At 47.9% G+C, this 24,063-nt stretch overlaps 1 protein-coding gene across 9 annotated transcripts in view; it reads left to right on the top strand.

Annotated features, from left to right (window-relative positions):
• Positions 1 to 7,132: 7,132 nt before the first annotated feature.
• The window catches only part of BCORL1 (BCL6 corepressor like 1), a 62,089-nt gene continuing 45,158 nt past the window's right edge, over positions 7,133 to 24,063 (top strand). For 3 of the 9 annotated variants that reach the window (XM_053917209.1, XM_053917205.2, XM_053917211.1), the window contains exons 1-3: positions 7,791 to 7,958; positions 8,526 to 8,604; positions 9,540 to 9,713. The gene's annotated coding sequence lies outside the window, so the exon portion shown is untranslated. Of the gene's footprint in view, positions 7,233 to 7,790; positions 7,959 to 8,525; positions 8,605 to 9,318; positions 9,714 to 24,063 lie in introns of those variants that run through there. The other 6 variants (XM_053917207.1, XM_053917210.2, XM_045200798.2 and 3 more) reach the window with 4 other exon arrangements.

Here is a 24,063-nt window from a genome sequence, read left to right as displayed (position 1 = left end):
GAACCTGTCTTTGTCAGCTGGTTGTCTTGCAAGGATTTGCAATCAGTGGATCCCAAACTAGGGTCCTTGAGCCCATAAAAGCCTGGGAGAAAAATGTATGAATTACATCTGTTATTTCATCAAGTCTAGTGAAATGTACCCACATGAGACTGAGGCTGCAGAGGTGAATGACATCAAATGTTTTAGCTTTGGCTGGAATGAAATGACCATCATGTGGCTCTCTGAGGCTGATCTGAAGTCCTGGTGCAGTTTTATACGCATCTGATACATTTTTAAATGGCAAATTATTACTTGAAAATATATCCTCTTTAAGAAAGATAAGTATTTTAAACACAGAGGGTTAAGAGCACAGATTCTAGAACCAGACTGCCTGGATTCAGATACCAACTTGAAAACTTACCTGCTGGGAATTAATAAACAAATTGTGGCACAGCCATATGACGGAATATTATTCAGCCATAAATAGGAGTGAAGTACTGATACATGCTACAATGCAGATGAACCTGGAAACCATCATGCTAAGTGAAAGAAGCCAGACACAAAAGGCCACATATTAAATGATATCACTTAAATGAGGTATTTGGAAAAGGTAAATCCATGGAAATAGAAAGAAGATAGGTGGTTGCCAGAGTCTAGGGGGTAAGAGGGAAAGCGCAGCAACTGTTTAACAGGTACAGAGTTTCATTTTGGGGTAATGAAAACGTTTTGGTACTAGGTAAAGGTGGTGGCTGCACAATGTTGTGAATGTACTAAATGCCACTGAATTGTTCACTTTAAAATGGTTAATTTTAGGTTATGGGAATTTGACCTCAATTAAAAAAAAAAACTTACTAGCTGGGCAACTTTGGAGAAGTCACTGAACTTCTCTGTACCTCAATGTCTTCATCTGTAAAATGGGGAAATAATAACATTTATCTGATCAGGTTGTTATGAGGTTTAAATGGATTACTATTTGTAAAATCCTTACGACATTGTCTGGCACATACTAAGTGACATACAACATTTTTTTAAGAAGATTTATTTATTTGTTTATTTTTAGAGAGAAGGGAGGGAGGGGGAAAGAGAGGGAGAGATAACTGTGTGTTAATGGGGTTCATGAGGGGGAAGAAACAATAAAAACCTTGGTAGTAAAAAGTTTGGGGGTCTCCGGTAAAGATGAAAAAGTGTTCAGTGTCTTTCAAGGTGGAGTCCTCTCTGGTTCCAAATTCCTCGTAGAGATTGCTAGCAATTTAGAATACAAGGTGGTACCCCAGACCTATTCAGTAAGACCCTGAGTGGGAGGGTGCCTTGGCATCTGAATTTTTACAAGCTCCCCCAAATTATTCTTATGTATATTGAGGTTTGAAAAAATTTGGTGTGAGAGTTTAGACTGAATGTATACTGAAGGCAGAACATTGCTTCCCTGGATTTTTTTTTTTTTTTAAATTCTAAATCTCAGGTTTCCACTTGATTTTTAGTCATTTTGTAATTTTCTTCCTGAAATGGACAATTCTTCCCCTGAAGCCCCTTGCAGTTTAATGAGCAAGAACAGACACACAAGGATACATAGAAACACACAGGCCTGAAATAGGAATGTTATCTTCACTGCGTTATCTACAGCAGCAAACCTATATGCTTACCCTATTCTGTTCATGGTGGAAGCACTATGTTGAACTGCGCGGAGGACACAGTAAAACATGGCCCTCGCCTCCAGAATCAGATTCTAAGTGAGCCAAGATGGCTACTGAAAAGGCTAGTTGATTTGAGAAGGGTGGTGTGCCAGGGGAGTGGAGCGGGGAGACAGCAGGGTGGACAGGACCCAGGTCTTCACTGAACACCTACTGTCAATCAGTTCCAAAGTATTCATAGAGTTCTGGCTGCTCAAAAGCAGCCAGGCACTATGAGGGATGCCGCCTTCTATGACTAGGTGGCTGCCCTCAGATGGGCAAGTAGATAGGCACAGAGCACAGAAAAGCACTAAATGCTAAGTTGTGTAGTACTTACCCACGGGGCCAAGAGTTCAGAGGCAAGAAAGCTTTGTGGAGGTGAGGCTTGAAGGACTTTGCCAGGTGGAAGAGAGCTCAAGTGTAGGCACATGAATAGGAGCGACAATGGTATGTGTGGGTTCAGCAGGCCACCTCAGTGGTGCCAACACCTCTAAACCTGCACAGAATCACCCTGACGATCATAGGAATGCAGTAGCTCCAGGAACTGGAATTAGGTGAGTACCCACTGAACTGGGTGCTAGTCTCAATATTCTTTAGCCTCTTTGGGGGAAGAGGTAATAGTTTTAATGAAAGATCTTGCTAAATTTTATCCCATTCCCCTTGCCAAAAATACCTCTCTGTTTCAGTTAGATTCAGGCTGTGACTTTCATTCCTGGACTTCAGTTAAGCAGGTGCTCCCAAGTTCCGAACTCTTTAAAAAATATTTATGTTAAAAAAAAAATCTACTATGGGTTATCTACTAGGTGGCAGGTACTGTTTTAAGTGCTTAACATACAAGAACTCATTTGATCCTTGAAACAGTTTCAGGAGGTGTTCGTTAGTTGCCATTTTATAAATGAGGAAACTGAGGCTTGCAGAGAAGTTGGGGCCATGGTGATATCTCTAGGAAGTGGCAGAGCCAGGATTCAAACCACCTTTTCTATTTAACTTTAGACACTGTGTGTGTAACCACTAAATGGGAAGAAAAAGATGAAAAGAGACCAAGAGTTAAAACTGTCTTTAAATGGCAAGAAGGGAAGCCAAGTGTGGGTCTCAGTTTCCCCACCATAAAATAAGGGGGTTAGATTAGATTATCCATTCATTCATTCACTTAACACGCATGTATGGGGGCCAGGGTTGGGGATGCTATTGGGAGAGGAAGGAAAGGAAGAAGGCTCTGAGACACAGCTGAGAAATACTGGGTCCTTTCGATACAGGGAGGTGAAAATCTAGTTGGAGAGATGGATAGGCAGAGCATAAAAGTGCTAAATAAAGGGTCAAACTCAGTACTATGGGGGTACCCTGAGGGGCAGTTAATTCCTATGGGGAGGAAGTAAGGGTCAGAGAAAATGGCATGAAAGAGCTGGCCGGAGTAATGGTTGAGTGGGATTTCAACAAGCTGAGAAGGACATAGGAAAAGCTGAGGGAGCAGTCAAGAAAGCACTTGTCCAAGGAATGGCCGGAGGGCTGGTTGGGTGAGAACAGAGGACTTGTGAGGGAGACGGGAGGAGAGGAGGTTGGAACCAGGTCAGGGAGGGCCCTGAAAACTAGGTGAAGGCTTATGGACTTGATTTCGTCAGTGGGTAGCCACCGCCAGTTTTTCAGTAGGGCAGCTGATCTCTTGTAGTCCCTTCTATCTCTAACACTGTTTGATTAAGTCCCTTGTTAAGTGCCTAGGAGTCTTAGGGAAGATGAGCTTGACCTGGAGAGCCTCTGGGGTGATTTTAGCCCCCTTCCTCTTTCCCCCACCCTGGCTATAAAATCTAGAAAGGTCCTTGGTTGTTTACAGTTAAGTTTAACCAGACACACTGTCTCCCCATCTAGACCTGGGGCTCTGAGAAGACAGAGACCAGGCCTTCCACAGCATACAGTGGGCTGCTGCAATGCCTGTCCAGCAGCAACCTGCTGCAATAGCGTTTGTGCATTTGACACTTCCAAATAGTGAGTAGTGGCAACAAATTCTTTCCTTTGGTCCCTTTCAGGACATAAAGTGAAATATAGAGAGAACTTAGTGCCTATAACTCATGATCAGCCTTGAGAACCTAGTACCAGCTCCATTCCTCCCCTGAGTTTGCAAGGCTCTTTCTCTTCCCCTCTCTCCCCAATTCCCTTTCAACTGGGGTGACTTTAGAATGAACCCTTTGGCAGTCCTGAAATCCTAAGTTCCAAACCTGACTTCATCTTTAGCTGACTGGGGTGTAGCAAATGAAGGGACAACCAGAAGCTTCAAATTCACTTCATTCTGACACTCTAAAGATCTAAACCACTGGAATTTTGTTGTTGTTGTTGTCCTTGTCATAGGGCTGGCCTGTTTTACCAGACAGACAAGGCCTCTGATTATAGAACAAAGCAGAGAATTGAAGCAATTATCCTATGAATTTCCAGAGGTTGGTTTGGGACCTAAATTATCCTGGGACCCCCAAATCCCATTTTACCTAGTAAGTTTTGGGAGGGCAGGGCCCGGGCAGGTGTCACCCTTAGGTCTCTGTGCTGCACCTAGGAAGTCTGGTGATGCTGACACTGGTAGTAATAACCTCTGCATGAGTCCAGTAGTTTACAAGGGTGTCCCTGTGAGGGAGGTAGGACAGGTGCATTGATTTCCATATTTTAGAGTATGGGCGGGGAGACCTAAAACACAGTACCTGGCATCAGGCTGGTGCTACTCAAATATTAGTGCTTGCTTGAGGTACCACTGCCAGCTATCCGCAAGACAGGACTAGGATCTGGTTCTCAAAACTCCCAAACAATCCTCTTTGTATTACACTAAGCTGCCTCTCCAAGGTCCAGATCCAGGCCAGTAGCTGCTATTGATGGGAGAAACAATTAGAAAAGAAATCTGCCTGGATAGGAATATTTTGGCATTAAATGGATGTGCTGTACCTCAGTGAAAAGAACTCTGGGTGTGAAGTGAGGACTGGTGCATTTGAGTCCTAGTTACAGCAATCACTAGCCATGTGACCTTGAACAAGGCACATACAGACATTCATAGACTCAGTTTCCTCAATTACAAAATTGAGAATTGTAGTGAGAAACAAGTGAAAGGGCTTTGTAGCCCTGGCTGGTGTGGCTCAGTGGATTGAGCGCCGGCCTGCACACCTGAAAGGTCGTTGGTTTAATTCCCAGTCAGGGCACACGCCTGGGATGCTGGCCGGGTCCGCAGCTGGGGGCATGTGAGAGGCAACCAGTTGATGTATTTCTCCCACACTGATGTTTCTCTCCCTCCCTTCCCCACTCTCTAAAAGTAAATAAACAAAATCTTTTAAAAAGGGCTTTGTAAACAGTCCGATGGGGTACAAAGGTAAGGTATTATTATTAAGATTATACTGTGGCTCTAGGCTCAAATAAAATAATCATTAATATCTACATTCTCTACAAGCTCTCCCCACCCTGCTCCTTGGTTTCCCATCATCTCCTGTAGGGCAGGAAGCATGGCCCCCAACAGGAAAGGGCTCAGAGAAGCTAGAGCTTCAGCCAGTAAACAACCATGTTGCCCCAACCTTCATTTCACCAGATAAATGATGCAGCCAAATGGTAGATACAGCCTCGTGGGAACGAAGGGGTCTATTTCAGCCTCAAACCATGGAGCAAAGTAGCTCTAAGGCCCTAAGGGCCTTAAGAGGAGTAGAGATTCAGTATTACCAGGTTAATTAAAATCAGTTAAGACAACCAAGCCAAATCAAAGTAGAACTGGTGGGGCCTGCACTATCAGGCTCAATAGAGGTGGTTCCCACTCCCCACCTTACACGTACACTTAATAATGAATTTTTGACTTCATATGTTGATTAGCTTAAAGAAATCATTTCCAAATCTTCTCTTTTCCTTGGTGCTTCTTAGGCCAAAAACTTTTAAAGGTGGGTGTGTGTGGTGCATGGTAGAGTGAGAGTGGTCAAGTAAAACAGAGGTTCCCAAAGCAAAGTCAAATGACAAGCATTATGTCCCCATTGCTGGCAATAGATTTGAGGTTGGTGAGGACAGCAAGAGGGCCTCAGACAACAGCAAAGCCACTGCAGCCTTAGCGGCTTGCCATCTTCCGCAATACTCACACACATCCTTCAAACCAGGTGAGGGAGACATGCCAGGCAAGTCTCAACTGCCATCTCTAGAGTTCTTCCAAAGGAGAGAAGATACCCCACAGCGTAGAGGTAGAACCTCTGGGCTTACCACTAAGGAGGGGGTCAGGGAGGAGAAGGAAGACATTAATCTAGCAGGGCTTCCTTGTAGTCCAAATGACCTTCTGGCTTCCTTAGTATAGATAAATATATAATAAATTATATCAATATATCTGCACATAAAGATTTCTTTTCAAATTCCTGCTATTCATTTCACATTCTGTTTACAAAGCCCTGAACCCTCCTGGAACTGCTGGGCACCTCCGCTAAAACCCTGTAGGCTGAGGCGATGCCTTTGAAGTCCCCAACACGGGCTCAGGGTTGGAACTGCTAAGAAACACCCTGAGACAGAAAGCAAGTCTGCCGGCAGCTTCAGCTCCTTCGCAAGCTGCTCTCTTCCTCAGAGCTAATGTAAAGTCATCAGAGTTTCAATGTGGACCGCAGGCTTGTCAGCCCTTCAGTCCTGGTGATGGCCTGGGATGTAAACATGTACGAGGATTTATTCCTTTGGCCAGACAGGGAGTCGTTAGGGTAAAGGGTAAGGGTCAAGGGGCTGGGTTTGATGACTGAGGAGCCCGAGAACAGCAGGCAGAAGCCGAGTGCTCTTCGAGCCAGGTTTTCGCCCCGAGTCCTGCAGGTATCCCCCTTTACAGACCTTTCGTCGTCCTCCTCCCCCTTCCTCCCTCGGGCCTCTGGATCTCGCCACCGCCCCCCCGCAAAAAAAAGATCCTCCACGCCCAGGCCGGGGGCTGCCTTTTGAGGAAGGCCCAGGGGGGTTGCAGCCCGGGAGGTTGCCACGAAGGGTGAACCTCTCAGGAGACGCTAGGCGAGGCAGCGAGCCCCGGCATTTTCCCTTCTCCAGCACCTGTCCCACTTCGGCGCTGGGGTTGGGGTTGCGCTCGTGGGCTGCTTCGGTGCCGGAGCGCCTGAGCCATACACCGAGGTCGCCCGGGTTAGGGAAGTGGGGGGCCGAGAGAGGGGCGGAGCGTCCGGCGAGGGCGTCCCCCCCTCCACATGCAAGACCCTACACCGCCCCACACACTGAGTCTAAACGGTGAGAGAGAAGCACACAGAAAGCACGAGCGAAATCGCTCGCTCTCCGGCCCGAAGCGGCGTTGCTCGCCCCCGCCCCCTTCCTGGAGCTGGGGGCTGGCAGGGGAAGGTGGCTCCGTTCTTCCCCCGTGGCCAGTGCGGGGTCTGCGGCTGCCCGGAGAGGTTCCGGCTTCCCCGGGGCTGGCAGGGGGAGCCCCGAGAACTGCAGGCCCGCCCCCCCTTCCTCCTCCTCCTCCTCCTTCCCCTCCTCCCCCACGTGTCCTCTCAGAGCCCAGCGGCCTGATCCCAGCACCCCCCGCCACCTCCCTCCTCCTCCCGCTTCGCCCGCTTCCCCGGCGGCGTGGAGAAGAGCAAAGTTGCGACAGCGGTCGGGGGCTCTGCCCAGGTGAAGGGGGCGCGGTGGGGGGTGAGCGGGGGACGGTGCGGCCCTGCGGCGGGGGCGGAGGGAAGATAAAGAAACTTGCTTTCCACGGCCCCCACCCTGCGCGGGTTCGGATCTTGCGTGGACCGAGCCCTCGTGGCGAGACGCGGCAACGCCGCCGGGACCGAGGCCGGCACCAGGACCTAGACCCAGACCGCCTGCCTGGGCCGGATCAGCGGTCGCAGGCATAGGGCCAGGCCAGCACCCAGGCAAGGGCGGGGTGGGTGGCGGTACACCGGACCGAACCGGGGACTCCGGTGGCCTGGGCGCGGGCCGAACCCGGACCGGGCCGAGTTGGGTGGCGAAGTAGGACGTGGATTCGGGGGCGGGGCGCCGCGGGAGGGGGAAACCAGGCCCGGCCGGACCAGCCTGGGCGTGGGGGCGGGGGGCGAGTTCGGGGCACTTGCTGGGCTCGGGACCGAGCGGTAGGGCGGGGCGCCGCTAGGGGCTGGGCCGGACCCGCGGGGAGAGGGCGAGAGGAGGGGGAACCGGGGGTGGAGTAGGGGCGTGGAGTTGCGAGCGGGGTCTGGCCTCGGCCGGGGGCGAAGGTAGATCCGCGGGGCCGCGAGCGGAGGGAGGGAGGCCCGCGGCAGCGCAGCGGCGGAGAAGGCCAGCTTCCGCGGAGTTTGTGCCCGGGCTCCCCGGGCTCCGGCCGCCTCATGCGCACAAATGGGGCTAGGACACTGACTGGTAAGCAACTATGAGTGTTAGACGGTGTTCAGCGGCGATTCAGGGAAAATCGAGGAAAGACACTCTCTGCAATTATTCCGAACCCCCCACCCATTTCTTAGCATCTGGATTCTGCTTTCAGGGGGCCGCGGACCCTCCCCCCTTCCACGCCACAACCCTTTGACTCTCCAGCTCTCCCACTGCCTCTTCCCCTCCCTCAGCCATCTGACTCTCTTAGGGGTGTGTGTTTGGGGGTGGACGACGGCGAGGGGGGGTATACTTTCCCTCTCGCCACAGCAGCCTAATTCGTATCTAATTCCTACACGTAGCGTCGCTTTGAGTCGCTTGGACATTAATGTTTAGATAATCTACTATCCACTACACCCCCCACCAAGTGATTTTATGGCTTTTAAGGAAAGGGACGAACCCCTGGATTCCATGCCTGGGATGAGGTTTGAGGATTGGGATTCACCCCCCCTCCCCAAGCTCACTTCCACTACCAACTCCTTCCTTGTGAGCTATTTCCACAGGACCCGAACTTGGGTGGGGGAAACGGGAGTATTAATGTGCTTCTCTATCTCTACACAGGGTCGGTGTGCCAAGGACGGCTAGTCTCGGAGGGAAAGTAGCCACCAGTCCAACTCGGGTCGCCCCCACTACTACCTCGGTGAGGGGGACAATGATAAGAAGGGGATACTGGTGGGTAGGGACCCCTCATGAGGGAGGTGGTGGTTAGTTGCTCCCCGAGGGACTCCGTTTCTTGGCGGGGAGGGATACGCGAGCCCAGGCTTCAGGGGAGGGATTCCTGGGAGGGAGAACGGGAGGGGGGGGCGGTGGCGGGAAAAAGGGGGGAGTCACACCCTGCCAGCAAGGGGAGCCTCCCTCGGGCCCTTGGGAGAAGAGGACTCAATGCTTCTGCTCTGTGATGCCCAGAGGGAAGATCTAAGGTCTCTGGATTTTCACACTGCATGGGGCACCTATGGCCTGAGAAAGTCAAGTCGGGCATAAGGTGGAGAGCGCTGGAAGAGAGAGAACCCTCAGGCCTTGGTGCATTGATCTTTTCCTTTCCTCAACCTCCCCCTTCGAGGGGCGTCGAGTGGGGGGGGGCGTGGGGCTCTTGCAGCCCCTCAGATTGAGCTCCTCCGCCTTTCCTGGGAGTCTAGATTTTTGCCCGGCTTGCTGCAGCCACCGCTGCCTCCCTCTCCGGAATCCGCTCGGTCCTCGCAGTGATCCCCTCCTCCTCCCCTCCCCTCCCAGTGTCACCGGGGCTGCTTGGCTCTGCCCCCTTTGCCGCCGCTTGCTCCCTGCTTTCGTCCCTCCCTCTCTCGCTCCCTCCCTTCTCCTCCTCCCCATTTCTCCCCCCGACAGGCGGCATTGTGGGAGCTGTAGTCCCGTGAAGCCAGGTCTGGCAACGTCCGCGGACTCCGCCGGACTCCACTTCCCGTCGAGCCCTGCGACCGGCACCCACTCCACCAGGCTTCGCTCGCACACACAGACACACACACACCGCTCTCCCCCTCACTCTTTCGCTCGCCGCGGTTGCTGCCAGTGTGTGGCTCTGTCTCTCCTCCGCTTTGCTGAGCCCTCCCTTCTTCCTCTCAGTTCCTAGAGTCCGACCGCCGCCGCCGCGGAGAGAGACGAGAAGGAGGTCGGTGGCGATAAGAGGCGGAGGGGGGCATCGGATCCGGGCAGTATGAGGCGGGTGGCGGTACTGAGTGGGTAAGAGAGAGCCCGGGTGGCGGCCTTAGCTTCTCCGCGGAGCCGACCCGAGAACAGGTGCGTCTTTTTTTCCTCTCCCTCAACCCCTCCACCCCTTTTGGCTCCCCAGCGTTCTCGTATCTCCCCCCTCGCTTCTTTCCATCTTAAGCCTTTCCTCAACCCTGTCCCTTCTTCGCCCCACGGCCGCTCAGCTACCCCCCGGGGGCGCCGTCCTCTTCGTGTCCCCGGACGTAGCGCTCCCTGGGTTTGCTCGGTTCTCGCCCCTCCCTTCGGGACTGCTCCTCTCCACTTCCCACCTTCGTACCCCATTCCTACCCTACCCTACCCCCACCTCACCCCTTTCCCTCAGCCAGGTGAGACTTGTTCGCTTGGATTCGAAAGAGTCTTCTTCCCGGCTGGGCGGGGGTCTCCATGGAAACGGGGGTCTGGTTGATCCTAGGGGGGAAACCATTGGAATTACCCCACTCCTTGGAAAAGGAGGTGGAGGCTACGGTTTTGTTAACTACCTGGCCCCAACCCCCCCCCACCCCGATCCAGCGATCCGACGATCAGAAGGGAGGATGGCCAGCAGGGCAGGGTGATAAAGGTCTTGTTTTTTTTGGGAGGGGGGATTACTGTCCGTGATGAAGTCTTGAAGAGGCTGGGAGAAAATACCCTCCAACCTCAGAGGGGAGGTGCGACGGGTGCTCTTCAAGGCTGCGTTCTCCCCGGTGTTGGGGTGCAGGAACCCTAGGGTAAGGGGTACACCTAGGTGGTGGCGGGGCCTGGGTTCAGGAGTGGGAGTGCTGTGATGGGGGCAGGGGCAATTATCCGAGTCCCTGGAAAAAAGGCGGGGGATGACTTCGGAGCGCCCTGGCTCCGCTGCCCTAGCTCCACAGGCGGGGGCCACCGGGCCGGGCGCGGCGGGGAGGGGGCTTAAATTGAAGGGGGATGAGATGGGGGCAATTCCCTCTAGCCTCCGCAAGCCAGGGGTAAAATCCGGCGTGCAAGCTCTCCACCCGCTTCGCGCCAGGCCTGGAGGCAAGGGGTTTGAGAGCAGAGCCGAGGGCTGGAAGGAGGGAGGCTCCGGTTACGGGGCCGGGTTTCGGGATCAGGGGCAATCCCCTCAGCCCTTGGAGAAGGAGGGCGAGGGACGGCCGCGAACCCCAGGGCTACCCCACCCCGGTCTTTAGGGGCGTGAGGAATGGACAGCAGGCCCAGCGGAGCTGGATTCGAGCGGATCACGGCTGGGGCGTGGGGGGGCTTAGTGGTGGGCTTCGGGGGGAGCAGTCCGGCGACTGGGCGGGCGGGGCGTGGGGCTCCGGCGGGCGGCGGGGCGGGGCCGGGGCGGTGCTACTGCCGCCGCCGCCGCCGCCGCGCTGCTCCTCCTGCTGGGGCCGCCGCAGCCGTTGCCGCCGCCGCTGCCGCCGCCGCCGCTTCTGGGCGGGGAACGGAGGCCAAAGGGAGTCCCGTGCCGGGGCAGAGGGCGCAGGCTGCTCCCGGTGGGGAGGGGGCAGTCCTGGGGGCGGGAGCAGGCGGGGGGGGGTGGAGCCCCGACGGGGGGCGGTACGAGCCCGGACCGAGACGACGAAGAGCCCCGGGGGCCGGTGCATGGAGGACGAGGTACTAGGAGAAGGAAGGGGGTGGGTGGGTCCCGCGACGGGCCTCGTGGGCTTGGCTCCTCGAGGTTCTTCTTCGGGACGGAGCCCTGCAGGGGCACCCATTAGCCCAGGAAGGGATCGGGAGGTGAACTGGACGGTGGAGGGGGCCTTCCTCGTTAGGGTCCCGCCGAGAGGAAGGCTGGGCCAGAGGGACGTCCGGGGCTAGGCTGGGAGGAGCTGACCGCACCTCAGCTGGGGATTTCGCGTTATGGAGGTGCGGGAGATTGTTGTAGGGAAAGATGTGGTTGAGGGGAAAGGTGGGAGGGAAGCACACTGCAAACCCCGGAGGCCAACAGCACAGGCCAGTGAGGGTGCCCTTGTATTCCGCCCGTACCACCTCCTCCCCCGGTGAAAGCACTATGTTTTTTGTTTTATTGTTTTCAAATTTTATACGTTGGCTGTAGAAGCTGTCGATGTGGTGATACTTAGTAATTCTTGGTGTCTACCAGAGTAGACAGTAAGGAAAGGCGTCTTTTGGCTAGGACGCATCCAGCTCAGGGTTTAGGACCTCTTTAGGCGAGTGTGGGAGGGGGTCGGGTAACTTGTGCGACAGCTGAATACTCTCAAGGCAGTTTGGAGGTCGTCCCTGTGGCACAGAGGTGGAATACTATTGCAAAAATCTTTGGTGACACTTCTGGGGATGCAGTTGTAGGTTAGCCTTACTCTGGTAGCCCCATGGTTCATTCAGCTTAGACTTTCTCAAAGTCACGCCATTGAAACGTTTTTTGGAAAAATGAACGGGGGATGCATTTGGGGTTGAGAATGGATTAGGTTGATAATAAAATTTCAAGGTTGAAGGGACTTTATAGGTCACCTAGGTCTCTATTTGCCTTCCCTATCCTTGAATGTTGGGATAGAGGGGGGTTTATTTTGGGGGTAGATGGTAGGCAGCACAAAGGAGTAGATTTTAGTTTAGTACCAGAGTACTCAGATTGGGTGGTGATGGCATCATGTGCTACCAAAGAGGACAGTATGTAGCAAAGAAATTTGGAGGATTCCACTGGGGAGTGAATGGGGTAACCCAATCTCAAGAATCACCCAGAGGCTCAAATAGGAGTAAAGAATTGGGGGAGGAACCTGTAAAATTTTGATGGAGAAGCAAAGCTAGTAGGAAAAATTAGGGGAGGTAGGAGGATCAGGGGCTCGGCGACTCAGATTCTGAGAATCGGAAGGTTGATAGAGTTTAGGAGGGACATGTGTTGACTGAGCCAGGTGGATACTGATAGGCAGAGTCATCTTTTGATAGGGCAGCTGAGGCAAGTTGCCCTTGGGGAAGATGTGGGCAGGCGTGAGAGGTGAGAGGTACAGGCGGGAGGCACAGAGCCTTACTCAAATTGACTTTTAAGAGGGCTGACTCTGTTACCAGCTTCAGGCAAAGATAGGTGCGTTTTCTTTCCATTTTGGCTCTGAGAAGTCATTGATGGAGGGAGGGGAGGGGACTGATGTCTGGGTTAAGGAGAACTAGTTCTTTAGAATAGGCCAACAAAGAAAAGATGGCAAGTTGTTGGGATAGGGCACAGGAAAGCTAAATTTCTGGCAGGCGCTGCTATTGGAGTCTGGATTGGGCAGAGTGCGGGGGAGTTCCAGAAGAAATGGTGGCTGTACCAAGGGCACTCCTAGATCTGACAGTTTTGATTTACCAAGAGAGGGGAGGGAGGATCCCTTTCTTTCTCAGTGTCGTAGACTGTCTTGGGAAGCAAAGGGAGTTCCTCCAAGAATCTCTTTGCTTTAATCATGCTGTAGTTCACTACATAGGAAAAAAATTTTTTGTACAGGTGACAGAGGATCTCATATGACAAGTCTGGATAATGGGTTTTAGAGAGGTACTTCTTTTAGGGGAACTGAATTATGGGAGAAAATAACTTGAATACTAGCAAGAAGGGAGGTAAAAACAAATGTCAGGAAGAGGGTTAGGTTAGTTGGGCAGTGAAGGGGGAAGAAACGTGGCCATCACTGGTCTCATGTTAGGACCAACGAAGGAACAAGTGGAACCTTGAAATCTCCAGAAAAAAATGTTTTCCAGAGTAAAGTTTGAAGAATTTTTAAGGCTCTTTACACTTCCATGCTAGAATCACTAAGGTTGAGGCAAGAGAGAAGAGTGATCTTGGGTAAAACTAGGGTTGGGCAGAAACTGGCATGTTTTGAAGAAATATAAGAATATTTACCCATATGGGAATAGAGAATTTAGAGATAGTATACAGGTGAAAAATGCAGACTGTGAGAGAAAGAGGAAGAAAGGTATTCAGGTGTTAATCTGGAGCTAGTGTCAGAAAAGGTAAAAACTTGCCTTTGGGAGTCACTGCCCTGGGAGGGCCCAGGAAGCAGAGGTTATCTGAGATCCAGGGCTTATAAGCCTAAGCATTAATTAGAAAATCTAGACAAAATAAGGGTACTTGAATGGGGGATTCATGGTCCTAAATAGAATGGTCTTGAAAGAAGGAGAAAGTGGGAATACACCAGTTTTTCCAGTCTGCAAGTGGGAGGAATTCTAGATACAGGGAGATAAATGATGGAAATTCTAAAGTGAAACAGGATAAAGAACAGTGGCCTGAGAGCCTTGGGCTCAAATTGGAGGGTCGGGTGGGAGCATGGAGGAAAGGTGCTAATCAGGGGTCGTACATCCAGAGTGGTTCACTGATTCTAGGCTGAGTTAAGTTTGAGATGGAATAGAAGGGCCACAGGGGGGTCGGGAGTTGTTTTCCAGCATCAGCCAGCATCTGGGATTGAGAGAAGAGGAGGTCATGGTTGAATTGGGTGGAAAACTGAACCCTACAGTGGAACAGAGAAAGCCGGGGAAAGTGGGCATTGTTGATAGGATAAAATAGAAGGGAGAAGCCACTGATGATGACATAAGGGGTAAGGAAGACTCTAGACCTTTGTGTTTTTAAAAAGAAAGGAAAAGTCACTTTGTTGGGGTTCTAGTTAGGTGTGAGTCTGTGCTTGCCAGAGGGTTTGGCTTCAGGACAGCCTAAGAGGGAGGTGATAAGTAGTCTACCTTTTAGCTACTAGGATGCTAGTACAGTGTTTTTACATTGTCTCACATGCATACTAGGCTTTATTAATGCCAGTTTTTGAATGGTCATCCTTAAAATAATGTAGAAACTGTTCTCTTTCTAAATCTACCCTTTCCCACTGTTCATAACTTAAAAGCAGTCTTTTATGATGAAAACTTTCTTATGTGAACTGAAGTTGAATTCTGGTCAAGAGTAAGATTAACTATTTCTATTCCCGTAATTCAAATGTACTGTTCTGTTTCCCTGGGTTTTTTTTTTTTGTTTGTTTGTTTTTTTTAAGAAGAATCTACTATTTCCACATAAAACATTTAAAAATGGATAATTGTTTAAAAAGTGGCTGTAGGCTGCATGTCAAGGTCATTTTCCCCCTGGTTAATGAATGGTAATACATTTGAAAAGAGATGATTTATTATTTGAAAAATGTGGTAATTTTCAGATTTATTTGTAAGAGTATATGAGTCAGGATACATCTTCATTTGGATTTTAAGAAGACCTTAATTAAGCTAAGTGCCCATGAAGAATTGAGAGTACTGATGGAGCAGGCGAAGCTTTGTGTTTCGGGCTTCTTTATCAACTCTCTGCTAAGAAACAAAATTTGGTTACCTCATTGCTAAGGTATGCCTAGAAATCATAGTGTTAGTGCCATTTAAGGGTACAGTTGAGTTTGTTATAATGCTGGTGTCCAGGGATAGGAGAACAAGTTGATTTTTACTTTTCTAAGTTCTTTAGGGAAGTGCACTGTACGTGACCCTGATCCCTGGGAGGAGTCAGTTCACTCTATACCTGGACCCATGACATGCTTAGGTATCTTATGGTGATGAGGCTTTACATGGTCTAACTTGTTCGTACCAAATGCAGGATAGTATCTTACACTAGTTCTTAAACTTTAGCATGCATCAGAATTACCTAGGGCTTTGGAGACATACAGCCTCAGGTTAGAGTCCTTGCTCTTCTACTGCCTAGCTGGGTGGCAGGAAGCGAGTTACAACTTTCTTGAGTCTCAGTTTGCTCATCTATAAAATGGAGTTGATAATCCCAATTTTGTAAGTCTATGAGGATTATGTGAGATGATATTTATATAGTAGCAGGTCCGTAACAGATTCCCAATAAATGGTATCATTATGTTATTATCTAGCTTTTCTTACACATTTGTGTCCTATGACAGTGCCTTTTATATTACACTATGGTAAACTTGGTGGCAGAATGAAAACTGTCAATAGCTCCTTAGGCCTCCTCTTCTATCTTGGTTCTCTGTGCTCTTTCTCCACATTCCTGTTGTATTGGTACATATTTAGCATTTACAACGTGGTAGGAAGAAAGAGCTTGGCCCATCGCTGTGTTATTGCATCCACCTTTGAGGTGGAAGTGGCAGCTTCTTTAACAGCTGTGCTGTAACTGTTCAGTATTTCAGGGCAGGAACTAAAGAGCGTATATCCACTTGAAACTTCAGGGGACATTTTGGGCCATGCTTAAAAAACGACCCAAGCTTAGTTTACTGGGGTGACATTTCAAAAAAACATTCCTTTCTGAAAAGGGCTGGTGTGTTTAATTATGACTGGTTGGGCTTTCCAGCTGTCTCTGACATCTGGAAGTTCTACAAAAAGCTGGTATATAGAGCCAGGGCCTGGTATGGCTCTATGACAAGGATGTTCATCAGAGACTGGATGGGAGAGAATAACATCTCAAATAGTTCAGGTATCACCAAGCCAAACTTCCGAGCAGAGAAACAAGGTGGGCTGTAAAACAGAGTCCCTTTTTGCAGCCAGAGTGGACTTTGATGCCAGTAATCAGTTATGCCAGTAAATGGAGAAAGTGATAGCGGGTCAGTTTAAAACAGATCACTTAACATGTATGAATGACCCACAGACGTGGACAACTGTGGGAATGACCAGAGGAGCAAGAATGGGATGGGCGGAGGAGGGCAAAGGGGGGAAAGAATTGGGACAACTGTAATAGAATGACAATAAAAAATGAAACAAAAAAAGAAACATCCGTTAACAAATTATACAGTTGAGCCTTGGACAAAGACGGGATTTTAGGGGCGCTGACCCTGCACAGTTAATAAAAATTTGCATATAACTTTTGACTCTCCAAAAACTTAACTATAGTTGTCCCTTGGCATCTGTAGGGGATTGATTCCAGGACCCCCCACAGATGCCAAAATCTGCAAGTGCTCAAGTCTCTTACATAAAACTGTGTAGAACGATGCGTACGGTCCACCTTGTGCACCTGCGGTTTCCCAACATCAAATGGAAAATAGTGTTTTTCATCCCCTGTTAGTTGAGTCACGGATATGAGACCCAGGGATATGGAAAGCCAACAGTATATTGAAAAAAAATCACATATAAGTGGACCTGAGCAATTCAAACCTGTGTTGTTCAAGGCTCAATTGTAATAATTTCTGTTTGATTTTGAAAATGCATTATTCTCTACCTGCCCCCCTCCCCAGCAGATTTACCTTCCTATTTATATGCTGCTTAGGCAAATATTAAAATGAGTCTTTCCCTGAGCACACATCTACTGTAAGTGGCAGAAGGCAGTCCATCTGTAAGTCGGCTGGGTTTAAGAATTAGCTCTGGCTAAACAACACTCAGATAATTGGAAGTTGATTTTATTGTTTTGCCCCACCCAATTTTATTTTATTTCTGTGCTTGTCTTTATTGTGGAAGTAAAGAAAAGAAGGAAGAGAAAGTTTATGAGAGAGCAAGGGAAGGAAAAAAAAATCCATAGACCCAATGGTCCCTTTGGTCCTTCCAATGATTTTTATATAGGATTTTAAAAAAAATTATTGCTTGATTTTGAGAGAGAAAGGGAGAAACATCAACTTGTTGTTAACACTTATTTATGCATTCATTGGTTGATTCTTGCCTGTGCCCTGACCAGGGTTCAAACCCGCAGCCTTAGCACATCAGGACGATGCTCTAATCAATTGAGCTACCTGGCCAGGGTCTATACAGGATCCTTGATTGCCCTTATGATGTGGAGAGGATTTCGGTTTTTTCTAGTAGTTTAGCAAGTATTTGTTGAGTACCCATTGTGTGCCTTGTATCATGCTAGACACTATTGGGAGGACAATTAGAAGTATAAAATATTCTTTCTTGCCTTAAGGAACCTATAGACTGGTAGCAGGTTGACCCAATATTGACAGTTTGAAATTCTGTGAGCTAATGATGTGTGTGTGTGTGTATGTGTGTACCTTTGAGTGAGTAATATATATAAAATAAGTTGAGCCCATGGTCTGGAGTGAGAGAATATAAAAAATAGCCTGATGATGGCCTCTCCAAATACTTGTGTGAGAGGTCCAGGAGACTTAAAAAATAGGCCAGAGTTTGGTGAGGAGGAATCCTCTTTAGATAAACAATTCCATATCATGAATACAGTGTGTCGAAGTGGGGATAGTCGCGGGCCACTGTCACAGTTCATGGCAGGGAGGGTGTAGAAGCATCACCAAAGGGATTCCAGTTTCAAATTACATTGACGCAAGTTCAGGGTGTGAAACACACACAAATATTCACATGGTCCTGCCGAAGACCAAGACGGAGGAAGTCCAACTCTTATTTTCTATCTAGAAGAAATCAGAAGTTCTCGAAAGATGACTAGTTACTTAGGGTGACATTTTTAGGTGGCTTTGTATTTTGAAGAGGACTGATTAATTTTGTGGTGATTCCTTAGGTTTTCTTCCTACCTGTGACATCTAGAAGTTGTACAAAATCTTATAGTTAGACCCTAGGTATAGTATAAGGATTTAACGAAGTGTTTTCCTTAAATGGAGTAAAATAATTTCCTTGCAGTAGGAAATGAAAGTGAGTACTACTTGAATAACAGGAAAAAGTGTCATGGCAGTGGGTAGAAGAGCTAAAGCAATCTGGTGGCATGAAAATATAAATGAGAAATTAAAACGTTTGCTTTTGCCTATTTCATTGTTGCAGTCGATTACCTTTTGTCCTTTCCAGTACTTTTGTGTTATGCTCAGTTTTAAGCAGGGACTGGTGTATTCCCATTTTGCAGATGGCATAGTAAATGGATATACTGAGGTGTCTGAAATGGTTGAGAAGTGGGGGCTGAAGGTGCTCTCCAAATTTGCCCCCCACAGTTTATCTGTGGATACTGGAGTATATCACACTTCAAGGATGTTGCTGCTCTGTGATTAGATGATTCCAAATGGATTTTGGCAGTTTTCAACATCAAATTGAATGGCTGGGGATTCCACACTAGTGAGGAGATTGGAAAGGATGTGGTTTGGGTTGAAAAAGGTTCGGATGGTAATTCTCACTGAAGAGGAGCTCCAGGGAGATAACAAGCCCTGACCATTCCATTGAGATGAATGTCTAGCCTCCCAAGGTGAGTACTTTGGAGGTAACTACATTCATTTGAATGAGTAAGCTCTGTGTGTTGACCAAATAGTATACATTCGTTTGTATTCATTCTCATAAATGTTTATAGGCAAGGTTTTTAAACGTGGAGGTATCCAAGCAGTCTATGAAGATGTCCATGCTAGAGCTGTGTGCAGGCAACTACTTAGCTTTCTCGGAAAATTACAAGAATTAATGTTTTTGAGAACAGGATGCAGTGTCCCTTTAAGACAGACCCTTTGGGGTAGAACCAGTGGAAATATTTGGATAGCAAAAACAAACAAACAAACAAAAAACAGGGAAACTAGAAAGTGCTAGAACAGACTGTCAGGCAGAAGGTTGGGATGAACTGTGCAAAGGGCCTCTTCCTCCTTTCAATTGCCCAGCAAATTATTTCCACTTGATTTAGTGTGTGTATGTTTGTGAGGGGTGGTGTGTGGTGGTAGAGGAACCTGTTTTGTGTGAAGGGAAGCAAAGTAAAGTGACTGGGTAGGAAAGTGAAGTATGGTGGGAAAAGATGAGGGGATATAGATATTGGGGGGAATGCTGAGGGGAATATCAGAATACCCTTTTATGGGAACTTAGTAGATTAGAACAATTTACATTGGAGAAATTCCTCATTCGGAGGTGAGGTTTGGCATATGTAATTAAATAGGAAAAACAGGAATGTTAGTCTCCTGTTAAATACACATGGAAGAAGGCAGAGTGACAAGAAGGGTAAGGTCTGTGGTAGGGGTTTCATATCTAAAGCCAGGTAAAGTTATCCTTGTTGGGTATGTGTAGCCATTGAAAACTGATTTTGAGATGTTTTGACCTCCCTCTGAAGGCACATTGGAGAGAGGGTGCAAGTCACAGCCTTTTCACTTTAGCCCCAGGTTGTTGATGTCAGTAGTCTCTCGGATCTCCTTGGAGGTGTCTTAGATGCTCTTTTCCCAAAGTGGAGTAATGGGGTGGCTTCTCCCTTGCTTCTGTGACACTTGAATATGAATGCCTCTGTCTTTTGGGCACTTCAGCCAGAGCTCTGGATTTCTATTGGAGCAATAGGTCCCAAAGTTGGGTTTTTTTTTCACTCATTAGTCATCACTGACCCAACCCTCGTTCTTAAACTGTCTCCTGGCCACGCCTATCCTCTTGAGGACAGATTCAGGGCCAGGCTTCAAGATGAATATTTTTCCGGCTCATTTTTTAAAGTCATAATTGCTTCCAGGTCACCAGGCAGTGTAAACCAAAGAAGACTGGGGGAGCACTTCCAGATTTAGTTTAACTGAGACCTTCCTAATCTTGAGTTTCTAATTTACTGTCTTGATGGTAGAATCCAACAATGAATAAGCGGGCAGGTTTCATGCTATGCTATTCATGATTCTGGGGAACTCGTTTGCTGGACATGCACCCTGCCTGGTCATTTTCAAGGTTAACTTTTTAAACAGTGTCTACCTTTGGTAAAAAGCATTGGTCAGATAGAGATGCTCTGTTACCTCCTTTGGTGTCCTTCTCTTCCTCATATGCATGACAACCATGCTTTGCTTGTAGTTGTTGTGAAATCCGCTTATTTGAGTATCTTCATTTCAAAATAAAACCAAAAAAGTTACCCAACTTGTAAAATCTTCTTTGAGATTTTAGTGCTGCCCATCCACTATTACCAACTGCCTTTAACCCTGACTTGGGCTATAATTTGATGTTCTCCCCCTTTTGATAACGTACTCTCCCTAAACTTCTAAAATGTCTGTCTTCAGTGCTTCCCCACAGTGTTTCAGTTTGGCCCGTGATGGTGAAATATTTCAGGTTCCCCTATTACACTTTTCCCTTTTGGTTGTCATATCCTATGGGCTACTCTTTTATGCCTTTCACACCTGCCCTTGTCTTCTAGTATTTTTTCTTTTGGATTTTTTTGCAGAAAGATTTCTGCTTCATAATGGCTTCTGTTCTAGTTGCCCTCCCTCAGCTTAGCTGCTGTTTTCACCCTTTTAAAGTTATTGTTCTCCTATTAGTCCATTTTATTTTTGGTTTCGCCTATTTTGTAGTGTGGTGGTTATGTCTGGCTACCTACTCTCTGGTGCCTGCCTGTTGGATTCATTCTCTTGGATCTTGGTCAGTTCTTATACTTATGTGTATATGTACCTCCCAAATAAAAAAAAAAGTTTTATTTATTGTTTTTTTCCCAGCCATACTTAATACTTTGGGTTGCTGGAGCAAGTGCTCTCCTTTGTTTTCACCATGAGTTGGATGTGCCTTTTGAGCTTTCCCCCACAAAGTGGGGCTAGCTCATAGTGGTCCCACTGCCTTGTCGGCAGTTACCAGCATTTGATTCTGGGGCCATGCAGCTGTTCATTTCTTAGCAATTACATGGTTGTGACATCTGGGAAAATCCTTTGAGGTATTTCATATCCTTGTGCCTGGGCTTCCTGGGTCACATGAGGTTACCAGGTTTCTTCCAAATTCCTTTTAGGAACTTCGCCTTTTGCCTTTGATGTGATGGTTCCCATCAGAGAGAGCGAGAGTGAGAGCGCGCGCGCGCGCGAGAGAGAGAGAGAGAGAGAGAGAGAGAGAGAGAGAGAGAGACACTGAGAACGCACACCACACATGAGTGCAGGTGCTACGAGCAAAAGCAACTGATGTAGAAGTGTGTAGTGTACCAGCGGAACCTACCAAGTGTAGCGTGTCTGTAAGATTTTTCCTTTTTTGCTCACCTCTCCTGAGAAGTAGTGTACAGTTGAGTGGTTAGTGATTTGGTTGGACATGACAGTAACAAAACAAAACCCTAGGCCTGCTGGATCAGAAACTCCAGGACTGGGACCTACGACTCTTGTGTTTTGAACAAGCTCCTCAGTGATCCTGGCCTGGGACACATTGGTGCCTGTTGGCCATCTTAACTCCTCCCTTCCTATGTGGGCATTGACACCACCAGTGCCTCTTATTTATTTCTTATTTATTTATTTATTTACTTATTTATTTAATTTATAGAGAGAGGGGAAGTGAGGGAGAAAGAGAGGGAGAGAAACCTTGATGTGAGAGATAAACATCGATCTGTTGCCTCTCATACGTATCCCAACCGGGGACCTGGGGATGGAACCTGCAATCCGGGCAAACCCGCAACCCAGGCATGTGCTCTGACTGGGAATTGAACTGGCGACCTTTCTCTTTGTGGGATGGTGCCCAACCAAGCCACGCTGGTCAGGGCCATCAGTGCCTCTTTAAAAGTTCCTTTTGTTTACTCTCTGGCTCAGGAGGATCCATCTCGCCTTGTATTGACCACTTGTCTTGGTGTTTTTCTGTCTGTGCTTTCTATCCATCTATGCCCCTTCCCTGCAAAGGCTACTGTTACTCAGCAGCAGTGGGCTTCACGTAGGAAGGGGTGCTGCTCTGACAAAATCATTATTAAAGAGTGGGAGGCCAAGATTTAAGCAGATGTTCCACCTTTGTGATCTTGTGAAAATGGGGTACCCAGTATGAGTTTTGCTTTCTCGGTAGTTGTAAAATGTGTATTGGGTGGTAATTATTTTGGTTTTTACTTGGGGTTTTTTTTTGTGGTTGTTATTTGGTTTTGGGAGGAGTCTAAAAACTCCTTTATCTAGGTGATATTTTATATGTTGTCCTGTTTCTAAATGCCAAGGTTCCCCCCTTCTGATTTCTGTTCTAGGCCCCACAAACTACTAATCCCCTCTAAACAACAAAAATAAACCTAAGAGTAAAAAGGCCACAGTCAGTGACTTTTATCCGCTGCCCACCGACATTCAGGTAGCTACTTCATGTTGAAACTCATCTTATGGCAAGAATGGCCCCTTCCATGACCAGAGTCTTCCAATGCTTCATAGAGATAAAATGTGAAAAAAGTACCTAGTACATCAGCCAACAGGCTGAGTTGTTGTTTCTAAAACTGTGATATTCCAAGATATTCTAAGAAACAGTCAAAACTTGATTAACCAGGATATTCAGGGAATGGGATCCTGGTGAACCGACGTGAAGCCAACAGTCAATCTATTTGTCATACCCCTTGTTGAAATCTTTCTAAAATTATGTGTTAACCCACATAGCTGTCTCAGTAATATTACAGATAATTTTCAGGAAAGGTAAAATCATGAGTCTCATACACATTTAAAAATGAACACGTGTTACAAATTTTATTTTACTCATTAATCAACAAGGGAACCAGACAGATGTTATAGACGGCTGAACGAAAAAGTTCAAAAGCACAAATTTATATGGAGCAAAGGAACTGAGTGGCAAATGGAGGCAAAACTGGTTTTTCCACAGTGGAAAGGGAAGTCAATCCAAACTCTATGGGACAGGACCCAGTCTGCATATCCAACAGGTACCTGCAATTTACAGAGGTGCAAAATAGGTTAAAGACAATGAACCAGTCTAAGATCGGGCAGCTCCAGAAGGGTGTGCTATAGACAGTGCATCATTTTTTAAAATTGAAGTACAACGGTTTTTTCTATAGTAAGTATGCACAGTGGATACTTGTTAGGGGGTTGATTTTGCTTCCACTTTCTTAGGGTCATCACTTCAATTGTCATGCAGGATTCAGTTCCATATAACATGCATTTACTGATTACTTGCTATATGTAAGACATTGCAGAGGAACTAGAGACAAAAAAAGATGGTATTTCTTACCTTAAGTAGCTGATTGCCTCATGAGGGAGGCAGACATGCCAAGCTCCCAGCTAAGCACACTGTGGAGGAGAATAAAAATCAGGTCTGCGGTAGAGGTAGGAGTGAAATGTATTGGAACTAGAGAGGGAGGAGTTAACTGACCAGGGGCTGGGGCTGGGGAGATGACATGATGACATTTAAGATAAGCCTTGAGGATGACCGAAGAGGAAGTGGGGGCACAGGAGAGACCATTTCAGGGTGAGGACACAGCAAAATCCTGAAACTGGATGATCTGTGCAAGGAAGGGTCAGGATGGCAAGAGCAGCGGGGGAATGGCAGAATGTGGGAGAGAAGGCAAAGAGGTTTGAGGCTAGGTCATGGAGGGCCCTGAATGCTGTGCTAAGAAACACTGGCTTGATTTTGAAGGCAGAGGAAAGCCATTGAAAGCTTTTGAGGAGGGATGGGATGATAGGATTGAACTGGTACTTTAGAAAATGAATTGATTATAGAATCAAGAGACTGGAGACAGAGGGACTGGTTAAGAAGCTATTATAATATTCTGGGTGAAAGATGCTGAGGGCCTGCATCAGGTTAGTGGCGAGAGTTGTAGAAGGAGAGGATGGAGATGGCATTGTTCAGGTTGGCTCCTGATTGGATGTGGGCAGTGGGAGAGAGAAGGTGTTACAGACAACAATGACAATGCTGAAATTTCCAGGCTAGGGGACGGTGGTGCTATTGGCTAAGATAGGAAACAAGCTGGGTGTGGGGGTGGGGTGGGGAGCAGGTTTATGGGAACAGATAATGAGTT

Source organism: Desmodus rotundus, chromosome X (assembly GCF_022682495.2).
Source record: "Desmodus rotundus isolate HL8 chromosome X, HLdesRot8A.1, whole genome shotgun sequence".
Taxonomy (NCBI): domain Eukaryota; kingdom Metazoa; phylum Chordata; class Mammalia; order Chiroptera; family Phyllostomidae; genus Desmodus; species Desmodus rotundus.
The sequence above is the reverse complement of the archived record's forward strand: the minus strand, read 5'-3'. Positions and strand labels throughout refer to the sequence as shown.